The following is a 13,976-nucleotide window of genomic DNA, read 5'->3' on the forward strand; positions in this document are numbered from 1 at the left end:
TAATAATGCATTATTTTTAGCATTGCCAAAGGGAAATAGCAACAAAACATTTACAGCTAGTTGGTATGTCTGGAAATTCAGCTCAGAATGGGCCTCTCGTGATGTGCTCGCTTTGGGTGGGAAATGTGTGCCTCTAAGAAAGAGGTGATGACTGGGTCTCGGTAAAAAAGGGTTAATTCAGAATCCTGCCTCTCGTAAGGTAGGAGAGCCAGGATATAAAGGGGTGGCCACCATTTTCAGTTCCCCAGCAGGCACCTAGAGGAGCTGTGAATGTAGCCATACAGAGAGTCTTTTTGGATCTTGGGCATTGAGCAGCTTTCCATGAGTTGCGCAAGTCGGTGTCTGAGGCACAGTGGCAGTATTATTTATTTATTTATTTATTTATTTTTACATTTTATATCCCGCTCTTCCTCCAAGGAGCCCAGAGCGGTAGACTACATACTTGAGTTTCTCTTTCACAACAACCCTGTGAAGTAGGTTAGGCTGAGAGAGAAGTGACTGGCCCAGAGTCACCCAGCTAGTTTCATGGCTGAATGGGGATTTGAACTTGGGTCTCCCTGGTCCTAGTCCAGCACTCTAACCACTACACCATGCTGGCATGGTGCTAAAGTGGAGGAGAAGGCCATGGGATGAAGACTCCCCACTGTGGGAAGAGTAGTTAGTAGCAGAGATCCAGGCCATGCTATCTGACCTCTGTGCCAGGTTGGAGTGGATAGAGAAAAGAGCCCAATCACCCACCACTGCACTACCAATTGGCTCTGAGAGGCCTAGTGATAAGGTTAGTAGTGTGGGGTTTGGGCCTCCACCTGAGATGCCACGATGGCGCATGATGATTTTGTGAGGGAACTTTTTCTTTCCTTCCCCATATTGGCAAAGGGGGGAAGGCAGGTATTTTTGCCTTCACCAGGACAGTCCTGGTAGGGCAATTTGGCTGTGGTTTGACTTGATCTACCCATCACAACTTTATCTGGTGGGATAAACTGGATGGCAAAAGGGCCGGGGTCTGCAAGATAGACATGGAGAAAAAGAAGTCTAGAGAAGCAGGTTGGTCAATTTGAGGTTGGTGCGGTGGCTGACTGGAAGGGGACTGCGCCTTCCCTTTTCAGCTGCCCACCTCACAAATGTAAGCAGGCAGTAGGAGAGGAGGTTGGAACAAACCTCCAGTGGGCAGTGGGGCTTTGCCTCAACCTCCCCCACCCAACAGCCTAAGCAGTGTTCCCTCTCACAGGGAATCTCAGATGTCATCGACTACAACTCCTAGAATCCCCAGCTGCAATGGCTTTTGCTTGGGGATTATGGGAGTTGTAGTCAACAACATCTGAATCCCTGTTAGAGGGAACACTGAGCCTGAGCTGTTCTAACAGCCAGGGTTGGTGGGCCTGTCTATCCTACAGCTAGAGATACGCGGAATAGTAGCATTTAGGGAGTTTGCCATCCAGCTATCTTTTCAAAGCCTTACTTCCAGTGTAAATAGTTTGGTTTTATCTTGTTTTGTGAAATAAGGTTGTGACCAGGTGCTTTATAGGGATGTGCACAAATCAAATTTTGCAATTCGTTTTGGATTCACATTCAATTCAACCCTGTTTTGGTGCCTTTTTCAACTAATCAGGGTGCCTGGATGGTTTAAAAAAGGCACCAGAATAGTTGTCGGATCAATTCAAATTGATTTGAATTCGAATCAGGTCAATTTGATTTGAATTCAAATTAAATCACCCTTTTTAGGGGTGATTCGATTCAGATTCAGATCACTCAAATTGCCTAGAACGGAGTTGAATCAATTCAAATTTAAATCAATTTGCTCATCCCTAGTGCTTTGCCCTGCACTAGTTGCCAAACAAGGTCATTGTCTTAACTTTGTCTTCCTATCTGCACAAAAGTATAGTAAATGTAGGATTGTGTCAGGAGTTGTATCTCAGGCATGGTTCTTTAATCTTCTGGACAGCTACTCATTTCTCATGATAAATTCAGTAATAATATAAAGCGGCTTGCACTTTCAGGTTTAGACTTAAATATTTGGATAGTGTACCTCTTTATGGGGTTAGCTACTATGGCTTTGAGCAAACATTTTTACTGATTAAAACGTGGTATAAAACACTGGGTCTATATCGTTCCAATTTATCTACACTAAGGGGTTATGAACTTCTTTTCATTAGTGCTGTATTAATAGCACAATGCTGCTTCCTAGAGATGTTTCTTAAGTAGCTGACTTCCATAGCAACATATCATCAGGAAAATTCTGGGGGAAAGCCCATTAATGATTCCTTTATTAGACTAGTGGAAATTCAGAACATTTTTGGAAACTTGATCTTTTCTGAGAAAAAGAAAATAAATCAAAACCCATATATGTAACAGGGTAGAGAAAAGTAGAGAATTGCTTTCACTGGAAAGGTTTTTAATGATCAGCAATAATGTGGGCTTTAAAGAGGATGTGTCTACAACGGGTAACACAACACTAGTGAATAAAAATGGCTGCATGTTTTTGCTATATAAGTGTATTTTTTTAATGAAGGACAAACATTCAATTTTTTAAAAAGACATTTAGATGGATCCAATGGGATGAAATTCTGCATGAAAATGGGTGCTGTGTGTGCATAGAGAGCACAGGGCCTATGAGGCAGCAACCGTGCTGAAGAGCAAGAAGAACTGGCTCTAGTCAGTGCCTGCACAGGAGACTGCCTGGATCTTACCTTGAGGATCATGATGGAAGAAAGGGGAGAGATGAAGGTAAAAAATACAACTTTCACAGGTTGAAAAGCATCACCCTGCAGCCAGAGCTGCATACAGCTCACACCACTCAAATTATCCTCAACAGTACTGATCTTCAAGGAAAGATGATCTCATCACAGTTAAACATTGCATTGTTTGAAATGGTTAATAAATTAAAACTTACATAAGCTTATATTCCAAACGCAAAGGAGAAGGCTTATGATGATAGGCCAATATCATACTGCTTGCTAGTAGCCACCTCCTGACCATTCAACTGAGGCTTATATTTCTAATAATCTGGCTCTTTAAGAGTGTTCATGGTGCCTGCCCTCAACATCAACCCAAGTGCAGGTCTAGTGAAATATGTAGGAATATCTGTTCCCCTAAACCTCATTGCAGACAGAAGCACAGACTTATGGAATCTGATGGACAGCTTATAGGGCCAAAACATTATTAGGATTGTTCTTCCATTTCTCCAAAGCACATGCTCTATTATTTTCTACCAGCAAGTCTTTTTCAATGAATGCAAACACCCTGGGGGCACACTTTTTTAAACAACTGAGATGTTTGTTCCTGCTAGGAAGTCCCACTGTACATCATGTCCAAAGATGGATGTTTTAAAATCTTTCTGGGTGTTCAAGCTTAAGGTGAGCCTTGTGGGGTTGAAACCCAGATGTTTGAATGTGTGCCAAGTGTGTAGTCTGGCTGTGTGCACCTGCCCAAATTAATTAATTCCTTAATGTGGTTTTGTTTGCACTGCAGTTAATAGCAGCTTGGCAGATGTCAGACACCAAAGTGTCCATTTTACTATGGTACTTTATAGTCCTGTGGTGACAACTAAGCAAAAGCAGTTCAACAGATTCACATTTAGGATCAGTGAAAAACCTTGAGAAGAACATTACCCCTTAAAAGTCAGAAAAACAATTCAAAGGCATACTTGTTCTCTCTCAGCTCAAGTCTAGAAGTATTCTAAGTGCAGTCTAGGTATTTTGGGGAATGACACAAAACAGAATGGTAATGCATAACGTTTTTGTTCTCAAAGCGTTGTTGATCTTTGATCCTAAGCGGGGCTGGAAAATAATTTTTTCACAGGGGCATTAGAATGTCAAGTGCAACAGCATTAAAGTCTCTTGATTGGTTGCTACTTGGTTGTGTAGTATAGTGATAAAAGAGTGATCTGCCAGGAGATCTCTAGGTAGCCCTTGACAAATCACAGTCTCTTAGCCTCAGATCCTCCAACTTTTAAACAATGAACAAGACTATAGTAAGAAGATCTTCTCTATCATGAGGGTCTCAAAGCATACATCTCCACTTGGGTCTTTCTGAAAACTCTTCAGTGGTTGAGAATACATGCTGAACAGAACTGTGTCCCAAAAGATGGAGCTGTCTAATGGCTGAAATTTGGTGCATCTTTCTAAAGACTAGGAAATCATTTCTTCTCATGAAGCTAGAAAGGAAGGCGGAGGGAAATTCCCTCCCTCCCTCCTGCTCTGTTCAGAAAGAACAGTTAAGAGAGGAGGTTAAGAGAGGAGAGTTGGTCTTGTGGTGGCAAGCATGACTTGTCCCCATAGCTAAGCAGGGTCTGCCCTGGTTGCATATGAATGGGAGACTTGATGTGTGAGCACTGCAAGATATTCCCCTAAGGGGATGAAGCCGCTCTGGGAAGAGCAGAAGGTTTCAAGTTCCCTCCCTGGCTTCTCCAAGATAGGGCTGAGAGAGATTTCCACCTGCAACCTTGGAGAAGCTGCTGCCAGTCTGTGAAGAAAATACTGAGCTAGATAGCCCAATGGTCTGACTCAGTGTATGGCAGTTTCCTATGTTCCTAACTCTTGGGAGATAGTATAGAAATAACAAATTGTTCTAGTAAGAATTCTAGTAAGAACTAATCAGCCTACTTTCCTTTCACTGTCTCTACATCTGGACTAAATTTGGTTCAAATTGCGGTCCACAAGTTAGATCTCTTGCTCCTCAAATGTTCATGTGTCTACCATCTTGGATCGGGGTGGATGTCATCATTACAAACCATTGAGGTATCCCTATGTGTTAGTGACACTACAGCTGTTCCAAATGTGATTCAAATCCATTAGATAGTCCTCAAGTTAGTGCACTTGTGCCTGAAAAGTTTATGCATCCGCCATATTGGATCAGGGTGGGTGACATCATCACAAACTACACCATTGGGGCATCCCTATGTGTCCATTAAGCTGTAGCAAATTTGGTTCAAATTGGTTAGACCACAATTTGGTACATTTGCACCTCCAAAGCTTTTGTCCACCATCTTGAATTGAGGTGGATGACATTGTCACAATCTTTGCCATTGAGGTGTCCCTATATGTCCCTACAGCTGCAGCAAATTTGGTTCAAATCGGTTAGGCGGTTCACAAGTTAGCCCACCTGTGCCTCAAAAGTTTATGCATCCACCATCTTGGATGGGGTGGATGACATCATCACAAACTAAACTATTGAGGTGTCCCTATGTGTTACTCACTGCAATTGGTTTAAATTGGTTAGACAGTCCATAAATTAGCTTGCTTGTGCCTCAGATGTTCACAGGGTCACCATCTTGAATTGGAGTGGATGACATCGTCACACACCACACCCTTTGGGCATCCCTGTGTGTCTCTACATCTGTAGCAAATTTGGTTCAAATCAGTTAGGCGGTTCACAAGTTAGCCCACTTGCACCTCAAAAGTTAATGCGTCCACCATCTTGGATCAGGGTGGATGACATCATCACAAACTACGCCATTGAGATGTTCCTGTGTGTCCCTACAACTGTATCCAATTTGGTTCATATTGGTGCAGGCGTTGCGAAGTTGATTGGGCGGGGTGGGGGGGACACACGGACACACACAGAGAATGCTGGGTGGTCTCATAAGCCTACCCCTGCTAACTTGGCAAAGAGGCTTCTTTTAATGTGGTGATTCTCTTTATTTAGCAGGGGGAGAGGAACTGGCCCTATCCACCCCAAGCACAGTACCTCCAGTGATTGTTGCTGGTGTCTATCTTATGTTTGTTTGTTTTTAAAGATTGTGAGCCCTTTGGGGACAGGGATCCATCTTATTTATTTATTATTTCTCTGTGTAAACCACCCTGAGCCATTTTTGGAAGGGCGGTATAGACATTGAATAAATAATAAATAAATAAATACTGGAAAGTAGGCTAAAAAACAGAGCATATGGTGCTGGGAAAGATAGCAGCAAGTGACCAGCATTGCCGGTTGGCTGGCAAAGACTAGTGGTCGGAAACCTACTGTTAAAATTGGACTGCACCAAACTGCTTACGGATATAACACAGGCATTCAAGTTACTGTGTCACTTGGAATCTCCCAACAAAAATGAAAAAGGTCTATTGTACCAGTCCCTGTCCTGGCGAAATGAGTTTATGGCAGTGGTGGCTGGTGAATCCTGGGACTGGGTGGGCACCAGGCAGGGCAGGTGGTGGGCAGAGCCAAAGTGGGCGGCACAGAAATGAAGCAAAAAACAAACAAACAAACAAAAACTTAACTTCCGTGGGCATATAGAAAGTAAAGGTAAAGTTGTGCTGTCGAGTCAGTGTCGACTCCTGGCAACCACAGAGCTATGTGGTTTTCTTGGGTAGAATACAGGAGGGGTTTACCATTGCCTCCTCCCACACAGTGTGAGATGATGCCTTTCATCATCTTCCTATATTGCTGCTGCCCGATATAGGAGTTTCCCATACTCTGGGAAACATACCAGCGGGGATTCGAACCAGCAAACTCTTGCTCCCTAGGCAAGCCATTAGGTGGCTTGAGCATATAGAAGTTGATGCCAAAAAACTCCCCCACCTCTCTTCCCAGCAGCTCCCTGAAAGGTAGCTTTTGGGGGTTGTAGGAACCTTGAGAACAAGTTGGGAGGGGACACGGGAAGATGAAGGGGACACTCCTCAAAACCAATGCAGGAATATTTCACAAATGACCTTATTAGGTATGTTTATTTTCAACATACTGTATATTAGCAACATGCCCTTCACAATAACAACCAGCTCATGCAATAAAATAAAAGTCTAAAGACAAAACACACAAATACATTATTTGCACAAATTGGAGGAGGAGCACTGTTCCAAAAACAAGAGGAATGCCAGTTCCTTTAAGGTCTTTGATAAAAAACAATGTTCCACAAAGCATATAATAACGTTACCAGTGAAGCCCCTTGCCCCAAAGCCCTGAAATCAAGGCTGCAATGTATATATAGGGGCACCAGCATGCCTGAATAATCAGGAGTCTTGCATATGCTTCCCAGCATACAGAGTCATGTTTGAATTCTGTTCACTTGTACTAGTGATTGTCAGTAATGCATGCTATCAGTTAGGCATTGTCTACAGTCTTCAGAATATAAGGATATTTTTAAAGCTCATACCAGTATATTAATGAAATGTGTAACTACACTTGTGTATCTGTTAAAGCCAAACTAACCATTATAAAGTTTCCACACTTTTTTGTTATTTCTCTGTGTAAACTGCCCTGAGCCATTTTTGGAAGGGCAGTATAGAAATTGAATAAATACATAATAATGATACTTTGAGTTGGTTACTGAGTAAACTTGCAGGAATGGAGAAATATATGGATTTTTTGACTGCAACAAAAAAGTAACAAGAGCCATTTTGTCCACATGAAAGTCCTGTTTACACTACCTTTGCTGTAGCAGACATCACACTTCACCTGCTGAATGAACTGTAAGACAGAGACTGCAAGTAGATAAGATCTTACCAGGAGAAGAAGAAACAAAAGACCAGAAATGTACGTGTGTTAATAAATACCACAACATGATTGCACACACCATATGTTGGAAGTGTCATCTTTTCTTGAAAGTGAACATCTACATCTGCATGGCATTGCCTGTCGCCTAGGAGCCTTTGGCTATGTGATGTTATTGAACATTCTGCACATTCTAACTTTTCAGAGACAAAACTCCTGCTACCGGGCAAACAGGCACCTTTTAAAGGTGTAGCTCTCTTGTAGGGGAGAGCAATTGTCTCTATGATACCATAGTGCAGTGCTTTTCCAGTGGCTGCTGCTGCTGTCTACTTTGTGTTTCTTTTTAGATTGTAAAACTTTTTTGGTGGGGGCAGGAAACAATCTTTTCCTGTGTAAACGGTTTTGTGAATGCTTTGTTGATGCCGTAATTGTAGTAATAGTAGTTGGAGTAGTAAATAGTAATAAATGATAATAATAATAATAATTAATAACATGCACCAGCAATTGAATGACAAGGGAACAGAAACACAAATTTGACTGGTGAAAACCTCATGAGGTCTTGGTGCAAAAGGAATAATTTAGGTAGGGAACCTGGAGGTGGTAGAGAGACTGGGTGCATTGGAAGCTGACAACAGAGTTTAGGAGGTAGGAGAGCTAAAGAACAAGTAGAGGAAGTGGTAAAAGCTAGCCGTTATGTCAAGAAAAAAAGAGGAAGGGATGGACCAGGAAAGTAGGTACCAGGAAAAATTGGTGAAGGAAAGGTCTCAAGGGAAAGGGAACATAGGAGGTAGGAGTGCGGGCATCTGAGGGGTAAGGATGGGCAGAACTGGTTTTAATCAAATCCGGGTTCAGTTTGAGCCAGCCTGATACGACCAGTTCAAGCTCGAACCAGTTCGGGTGGCTATACTTGTAAAGGGGTATCTGGTAAGGATTCCCCTTTACAAGCAAAGGGGATTCCTAACTCTAAAAAGGGGTTGAAAGGACGGGCAGGCAAGAAGTTGCCTTACCAGCGGCTCTTCAGTGGTGGAAGCTCCTCTACGCCCTGCCGGCACTCACCCCGCAGCAGCGCAGGCCAGTGAGGGTCTGGTTCTGGTCTCCTTGCATGCACGGAGGTTGGAACTGGGCCCCTGTCAGCCCATAATGCTGGGGAGAAAGTGCTGGCGGGGCCTAGAGGAAGTGCCGCTGCTCAGGAGCTGCTGCCACCACACCACCAGCAGCAAGGTGCTCTCTCGCCTGCCCCTGCCTGCCCCTTCAACCCCCTTTTAGAGTGGGGAATCCTTACCGGATTCTCCTTTACAAGCATAACTACCCCAACCGGTTTGACCCAGTTCGACTGCACAAATCTAACCTCCCGCCAGTGAACCAGTTCATGGATCAGCATTTCGGTTCAAATTCAGTTCAAATTCGGACTGAACCACCCAGAATAGTTCCGTGCACACCCCTACTGAGGGGGCAAGGAGGGCAGTTGCCTTCTCCTAACTGAGTCAGAATTAACATTGGATACAAACTGTTGTGCTTCGATTTCTAATTATACATACGTTGTGTATCCCCCCCTCCCCAACCCCACCCCCCCATGTCCAAAAGTAGAAGCTCAGCAAAAGTGGAGACAAGGAGAAGGGAGAGCGAAGGAAAGTCACATAAGGTGGGAGGAGTCATATGCTGTTCGCACAAAGAAAGTGGACAGGAAAGGTTTTTGTGTCTTTTTAAAGGCAGGTGGACTGACAGGCCAAGAGCAAAATGGATGTCAGAGACGCTAAGCCGTGAATTTCTTGTTCAGTTCAATTAGCCAGTTAAGGTTTTATTTGCTGTCTCTTCTAATGGTTTTATTTTCAGTGTCAAGCTTATGGTTAATTCAGTAATCAATAAACCTTCAGTTTAAGGTGAGAGTCAAGATGCTTTACATTTTCACTCGTGCTCTTTAAAGAATGGAAATTGCAAGTTAAGGTGCCAATCTTAACTTCCACGCCATATAAGCTGCCTGTAAAGACTTTGTAGTCTGTAGATGATGATGGCTTTAGAAATGAGGCTCCATGTACCCCTTAGGCCCAAGGTGTTTAGGAGAACGTCTTCTTCACTATGAGCCCCACCACCCATTGAGATCATCCAGAGAGGTTTGTCAGCAGTTGCCACCAGCTATCTGGTGGTTACACAGGGCCAGGCCTTCTCTATTGCTGCCCTGAGATTCTGGAATGCACTCCCTGCTGAAATAAGAGCCCCCCCACCATCTCTCACAACTTTTAAAAAGTCTCTAAAATACATTTATTCACCCAAGCTTTTAAACTAGACTTGTGGTTTTAAATTGTTTTAAGGTTTTATGCTTTAATTTGTTTTATGTTGCTGTAAGCTGCCCAGAGATGGAAGTTTGGGGTGATATACAAGGACAATAAATAAATTTAATAAAATTAAATATGATTAATAATATATTGTGGGGATAATATTCATAGTAGAAGACAACTAACGACATTGTATTTCTTTTCAGTGGTATCAAAATCCACATTTTAAAAAATAGCGTTTTTGTACTCCTAATTTTGGTCACTCCTGTGTGTTGGTGTGAGAGTTGACATTCCATAGCACGTGATCTCAGATATGCAACTATTGTAATGGTGCTAACATGCTTAACCCAGAAATCCTCTGTTCTATAGAGTGAGAAATGCATGCCCATTGCAACATTCTAATTAAACTGTCAAATGAATGGGGCTACTTTTAAAAAAAAGTTTCTTCTGTTAAATACCACAAAATAATTCCATTTTCTTTCTCATATGAACCATTTTCTTTCTCATATGTAAAAGTGCCCTTAAAAAATATGTAAAAGAAAAATATTAGGCTTTCCCCCGCTGTAACCATAACATAAAATGTAGAATAATGAAGCATTTTCCAGGAAACAGTGAAAATGGCACATGGGATATAACGGATAAAAGGCCTTCCTGCCAAAGCTGTCACATTCTTCCAAGCAGCAAGACCAGATCCAGAGTTTACCGAGGACTGCAAACCAACCCCAAGAGAGCAATTGGAACTCATTGTTAATAGTATTGCTCAATCCACCTCCAGTGAGCACCTCAGTTCCCAACAACCAACATAATTTTTGTTTTGTCCAAGGCCACTTGGCGAGCTCCATTGCTAAGGGTGGAGGTACCAGTTATGTGGGCACCATGTATACCAAAATTCTGCAAAACTTTTGGAAGCAGAGTTCTGGAACTGGGGCTGATTCCACTTGATTTGGTATCTTGGCTGCAGGTAAAGCAGCTACAGAGGAACAGATGCAAAGAAAAGGAGCAGGTGAGGAAGATTCAGTGCTTGTGAGTTGCATATCAGCCCTCCTGACATCAGTAGAGGTAGCCACGTAGGGTTATGGTCAGTGTTCCCAGATGTTGACTACAGAGGCATGACTAGGGAAAATAGTGCCTAGGGCAAGCACTGAAATTGCACCCCTGTCCAAACAGGAACGATGGGACTAGTAGTCAACAATATCTGAAAATCTCTGTTAAAAGGAACACAGTACCAGCTAGACATGGTTGTTGATCAAAACCTGAAAACATGAGCCATCTCTGTAAAAGACTTAGAACAACAGTCAGGAGTTATGCAAGGATTCCAAGTGTCATTTCCTCTGTCTCATCTCATTCTTAAAAAAAAAAGACTTTGTCCTAGAGGATGACCTGCCCAAATAGACACTAGCAAAATAGGGGAAGAAGGTGGCGGTGGTTGGGGGGGTGTCTATAAACCAGTGAATGATTCCTGCCCGCCTTTGTCTTATGATGACTGTTGGCTCATGATGGGGTATGTGTGCATTCACCACACCAGTGCTTACTCTGACACCAAGAGGGAGGAGGATACATTAGTTTGCCACACTAGACAGGGGAATTTGCAACAGGAGCAGACAGCCAAGTTCTGCCAGGGCCAAAACCAGCCCCTGCCAGACTAAGAAATCATTGTAATTTGCCCCTTCCTGTCACAAGCAGCGTGCTGTTCTTTTATTATTGACTCTAACTCTCAAATATCCTAGTCATGGATGGAAAATTCAGGGTCTATTTACAAGAAACACATTTTCTACATGGAAGTTTCTTCTGTGCAGGTGTTGCGCAGAAACCCATGTGTAGTGACCGCCAGGGGCATAGCAAGGTTGTAATGGGCCAAGATGAGGTTTTAAAATGGGCCCCCAGTCCCTCAAAGTCCAGGGCCTCCACACACCCCAGGCCCCCAAGGATTTAAGGCTGATATTTCAAAATAAGTATGCTGCCTGGAAATACATTTCACTGAACACACACATGCACACTTCACAGTATATAGTGATATACATTCAGTACTATATATTTGTGCTACTTTTAATGCCTAGAACACATTAGCAACGCTAATTATTAAAATGGCCCCCTCACTGCAGATTAGCCAAGGAGACTTTCAACCATGCAGGGTGAGCCTATGTTTGTTTTATCAGAATTCTGAACAAATTCAGTCAAGTTTGATTCCAGGAGGTTTTTCACAGGAGGCTTTTAAAGCCCTTTAACACACATCTCCTCTGGAATGGAGGTGCTGCATTCACATGTTGGCCAGATTTACCCTGAAGTCCCTGCAAGTTATTGGAGAGCAGTTCACACACAAGAAAAATAAAATAAAATAAAAGCACAACACATGCTTCACAGTTCTCACTCAGACCTTCTGGGTCGCAAAACAACTTGAACATAAGTGCATTTATAAATGAATGAAAGAAAGAATGAATAAATAAATAAATATTTTTTTCCAGAAGTTTTTGTAATTTTCTGCCATGAAACAAGCCACTTATAGGCCTTTTTAGATAGTTTTTGTTTTTAAAGCCAGCACATTTTTCAGTCTGTTTTAAATTAAATATTCAGAGACTTCTCAGACTTGCCCCACCACCCATATCAAAGCCCTATGGCAAGCAGATCCTCATATATGGGGGTAACCACAAAAAGGAATTCACAGCCTACCTTGCAAAAGCTGTGCTGGATGGTCTGGTCTGCTGCAGGGAGCTCGGCCAGCCTCCTTCCTGCCTTTCTTGGGGCCTACTCGAGTTCAGGCTTCAGGGAGGCCTACTCGGAGGAGGCCTCTCTGGAAGCTCCGCCCACCCGCCGATCAGCTGAGAGGCAGGGAGAGAAGAGCTCTGCAGTTTGCAGGCTGCTCCGATCTAGGCCTCGCTGATCCTAGGCCGGAGCTGGAGGCAAGTGGCTGAGGGGCCCTGGGGCTGGGCAGGTGGGCAATGGGGTGGGGGTGCCAGGAACTGGCGTGGCGCCCCCACCTCAGTGGCACCTAGGGCAGTGCCCTGCCTGCCCCCCACGTTCCGCCTATGGTTTACTACAACTACCAGCATCCCTAGCTACAACAGTCTTTGACTGGGGATGCTGGGAGTTGTAGTCAACAACACACTGGTTATGGTATATATAGTGGCTGCATATGATATGGGTATGGTTACATATGTTTTGGCACGAGTTGGATTTAAGCCTAGATTTTCCATTTTCCAACCCAGAATCCTAGCCACAGAACAAGTCACTGACCTCCCTAAAGGTCTGAGGTTGAGATGGGCAAGCATGATGATTGGAGAGGGGCCATAGCTGAGTGGAAGCTTCACAGGCAGGTTCCATGCCTGACATCTCCAGCTAGAGCTGAGAAAGATCCTTGGAGAACAGGACTGCTCAATTTGGGCTCTCCTGCAAATGTTGGCCTACAATTCCCATAATCCCTGGCTAGTGACCACTGTGGCTAGGGATTATGGAAGTTGTAGTCCAAAAACAGCTGGGAGGCCAAAGTTGAGGCGGCCATTTGTAGAGCCACTGCCAAACAGTGTAGACAATACTGAACTAGAAGGACCAGTGGGCTGACTCAGTGTTTGGCAGCTTTATATGGCTGAGTTTTCACAAGTCTTATTACTTGTGAGAAGGCAATTATTGAAGGCAGACAAATGAAGCATTATTTCTATCCATATTCCCCCCGTCATGCTGAAAGGGGCCTCTTGTACTCTTTGCCTGTTAGCCTCCGCTGGAGTGATCATTTCTTGCAGGCATTCTGGTATGTTCACTTTACCCTCGTGTGTTTACAGCTTTCTGATAGTTGTAGCATCTTTATAACTTCCTGTGATGCGAAGCTGACCTAGGCTGATATGATCAGGTGGTATCTTGTATAAAAGGTTTGGTTCTATATGCATGCATATAGATAGTCAGTAAATCTAAAGAGTGCCATCTGCTGACATATGTATTTTCTGACACCTTTTTACATTCAATAAAGATGGATTTAAAATTAGGCGTTTTAGGTGACAATTACAATAATAGTGATGTTGTTTGATGGCGTGTTGCACAAGAGGAGGTCAGACTCTGATTCAAGCAGAATTACTACTGGAAATAGGAAATACAGAGAACCTTGAAGGCCCATTGTGATACAGTATATACTAGGGATGTGAATGAAATTGATTTTGCATTCTGTTTTGAGCTCAAAATGAAATGCAAAATGTCCAAAACATTTCATTGAAACAGCAGTCGAGCCAGCTGTGTGATTCATCAACGCAAAATGTTTGGAGTGTTCCAGCCATAGGGAACAACGGGGAAACCTGA

The 13,976-nt window shown here is 43.3% G+C and overlaps 1 protein-coding gene across 2 annotated transcripts in view; it reads right to left on the reverse strand.

Annotated features, from left to right (window-relative positions):
• LOC128340628 (uncharacterized) overlaps positions 1–12,486 on the reverse strand; it is a 155,918-nt gene extending 143,432 nt beyond the window's left edge. For both annotated transcript variants that reach the window (XR_008313842.1, XR_008313841.1), the window contains exon 1: positions 12,363–12,486. The gene's annotated coding sequence lies outside the window, so the exon portion shown is untranslated. The remainder of the gene's footprint in view (positions 1–12,362) is intronic.
• Between the last annotated feature and the right edge of the window lie 1,490 nt (positions 12,487–13,976).

This window comes from Hemicordylus capensis, chromosome 1, assembly GCF_027244095.1.
Source record: "Hemicordylus capensis ecotype Gifberg chromosome 1, rHemCap1.1.pri, whole genome shotgun sequence".
Taxonomy (NCBI): Eukaryota; Metazoa; Chordata; class Lepidosauria; order Squamata; family Cordylidae; genus Hemicordylus; species Hemicordylus capensis.